Source organism: Ictidomys tridecemlineatus, chromosome 6 (assembly GCF_052094955.1).
Source record: "Ictidomys tridecemlineatus isolate mIctTri1 chromosome 6, mIctTri1.hap1, whole genome shotgun sequence".
Taxonomy (NCBI): Eukaryota; Metazoa; Chordata; class Mammalia; order Rodentia; family Sciuridae; genus Ictidomys; species Ictidomys tridecemlineatus.
Genome location: NC_135482.1, coordinates 144,837,512 through 144,840,691, shown reverse-complemented (window position 1 = coordinate 144,840,691; position 3,180 = coordinate 144,837,512). Strand labels below are relative to the sequence as shown.

The 3,180-nt window shown below is 35.1% G+C and overlaps 1 pseudogene; it reads right to left on the bottom strand.

Moving 5' to 3' along the window:
* Positions 1-1,592: 1,592 nt before the first annotated feature.
* On the bottom strand, positions 1,593-2,504 carry LOC101960389 (T-complex protein 11-like X-linked protein 2; annotated as a pseudogene).
* Positions 2,505-3,180: the final 676 nt, after the last annotated feature.

Here is a 3,180-nt window from a genome sequence, read left to right as displayed (position 1 = left end):
GTCATATTGTGGGATAATTTAAATCAATGGTAAATGGTTTATGAACTACCAAATGAATGATTGGCAGAATGATGTAGGCAAAAGTTACAGGCCACTTGATTAAATAGTGTGCTTGTAAAAGCATATAAATGTGATTTATATTATGCAATTTTATCATCTATATTTTTCCTGTCACTAAAATGTCACATAATATATGATAAAAATACTTGAGATTAATTAGTTGAGGAGTGATATACAAGAAAGTTAATCCCAAGGAGGAAAATAACTCTTGTTGAAGAAAAAAAAAACTCTTGCATTCTGTAATATGTGAGGTAAAAAAAAAAATTATAAAAATTTAGAAAAAACACATTTATGCACACAGGCCAATTTTAGAAATAATTTATACCAAGAAACCAGGCAAAGCTTTTAAACTGTCTGATGAGATGCATAACTCTTACATTGAATTTTTAACATTAATAGTTATAAATTTTATATAAATTCTAAGATTCTTTTTCAAATATTTTTCATTTTGGATAGTGTCTTGCTCCTTCTATTATTTGAAATTTGGGTCTATATTTATGACTATGATATAGATCTCTATTTAACAGCTTTTTCCAAGTAATATGTTATTAATATTTTTCTTACAAATTTTGCTTTAAAAAACACCTGTTTTCACACTTGTTTATGTTGCTAGTTTTTTTTTTTCATTTTAATAACTTCATATGGTGTACTCATTAATTCTCAGATATTCTCAGGTGAAGCCCATATGTCATATATTGGGGCTATGTCCCTTCACACGTTTTTGTATTTGCTTGTTTCATAAATTAGAACATTTGTAGCCTTGGCTGAGGCTTCATGTAAAATTTTAAATTTTCAAGAACATGTGAATCTTTGAATTGAAATTTTATATCTGAGAGCAAATTCTTGTGAATATTAAAGTTATTTTGTGTTTAAAAAGATACCATGTGCACTACAATTAGCTTCTGACTAATTTTACTTTTCTGATTATTATTATTTTCTTTCCTTTTTGAATTGTGAAGGTTGTTGGGTGCCATTACTTTATGTATGAATTTCATCTCTCTAAGGTTCCTAGCCTATTACCACAGCAAATCTGGAGAAAAGTTATTTCTCAGCCTTTATCAGCACAATGGTAGGAGTAAGGATGTATTGGTACAAGAGGAATTAACTTTTGCTGTTGGTTATATCTAGGGGCTATTAAAGAACTGCCTTTTGTGGCTAGGAATAGCTGCAGACAGAGACTGCAAAAACTTGCTTTCCCAATCCTCTCTTCCTCCTTTTCTTCTCTGAGACACTTTTCCTTGCTGCCTATGCATGGTCCTTTCTGTCTAATTTTCCCTCCTCTCACCAAGTAACTCCACTGCTGTTTTGGGAAATGAGTGATGACCACTTTGGCTGCTTCATGCTGATAATGGGCATTAGCTGTGGCCGTAAGAGATACCTCCTGCAACGGGCCAATCTAGAGGCCTAAGTAGAAATCAGGAAGCCCCTCCATGGAGGGTTACATTTCCAAGACCATCTGGTGCTTAGTGGATTCTGAGGGTTTCTCATGCATCAAGGCAATCCAGAAATCCATGGTGGTGCTGGGCAGGTGACTAAAAGATGTACCTGGAGTTAAATTATTCAGTCAGGGCTTTAGTTATGTATTTCAGTTTATCCACACATTCAGGTGAGCTGAATAAAATACTACCAGAGAAACTTCTTGCCACCAACAAGATTGAGGCCAGGATAATAAAGTTGTACAACTTGGACTTCATCTCCTGGAGCTGCATTCTGTACATCAGCAGAGTCACAGGGAATTAATCATTTCCATGATTCCAGAGAAGGAGGTTTAAGTACCCTGGTATAGCACCACTGTGAGAGATTCCAGAGAAGGAGGTTTAAGTACCCTGGTATAGCACCACTGTGAGACTAGATGTGTCTGGGTTGTTTGGTTCCTTATTGGGAGATGAATATTCTATGCTGGAGGAGAAGCTGGGAAAGTCATTACTTGTAAATGGTGTAATGAGGTCTATGGATGCTTTGGTTAGCCATTTTGTGGTATAATTGAGAAGAATAGGCTGCTTGTCAAGGAATTCCTGAAAATTAGCTCATTCATACTGGACCGAATGTTACTGGAGGTCAGGTCAAATGTTCTGTAGAGTTTATCATGTCCATCTTCATGAGGCCCAGAACATGGAATATGATGATCCTAAGTAATTGTACTGTATCTGTTATGCTCTTTAGTTTCTGCACTGCTTCATTTCAAAGTGGTACTTGTAGCAGGATGGTCAAATTGAGAATGGAGTTGGGGAGATGATTAACATTGAGGGTTCCATGCTCTGTTTCCTGTTTGAGAAGATCCATATCCAGAGCTTCTTCAACATCTTCTCTTAGACCATTCTGGCATGGTTATAGCAGTGATAGCAAGATCTCCTTAACTTTATTAGAATTTCATGGGCACAAGACAAGTCAGGAGGAGTTCAAGGTAACTGCTCATGTAGATGGTTCCAAAAAGCACTGTACATTGTCTGCAAAAAAATTGCTTTCCAGAATGTTTGGAAATATATATTTCCTTTCCATGTAGAAATCTTTGCTCACCATGATTTTGTGAGCAATGCTGAGGTTGGAAACTTCATTAACTGTTTCCATAAGAGGTGATATTCTTCCCCCCGCATTTCATCTCTGCATATTTATAAGTATTTTTATTATTTTTATCCACTATTTGTAGGCATTTGTTGCCTTATTGCTAAAACTATGTCTTCATCCCTATAAATGTGAAATGTTTTGGTTCAAATAGTGAATATTCCTAAAAATCATCAAAATATACCATGGAATTTGAAATTCAATATTTGAAGGGATCTTTTTTCACCACTGTAACAAGGTGTTTGACTTCTATGTTCTGATGTTGTTTAAAAGGGATAACAATTGCTAAACAATAACTAAATACTTTAGATTCATATATACCAGGATATTCATCCTGCATTCATCTGACTGAATCTTACCTTGTCTATCTTATACTCAAAATATTAGTATACTTATAAATTTGTTCTTTCTAGTTCTAAGCTGTTCATTTTCCATCAATTTTACTTGCAGAAATATTACTGGGTATGGATAAGGTTTCAGTTTGAGTTTTTTAACATTTGTGGTTTCTAGGGGGTGAGGGGTAAGGGGGGATAGAGATTGGGGATTGAACTCAGGGTC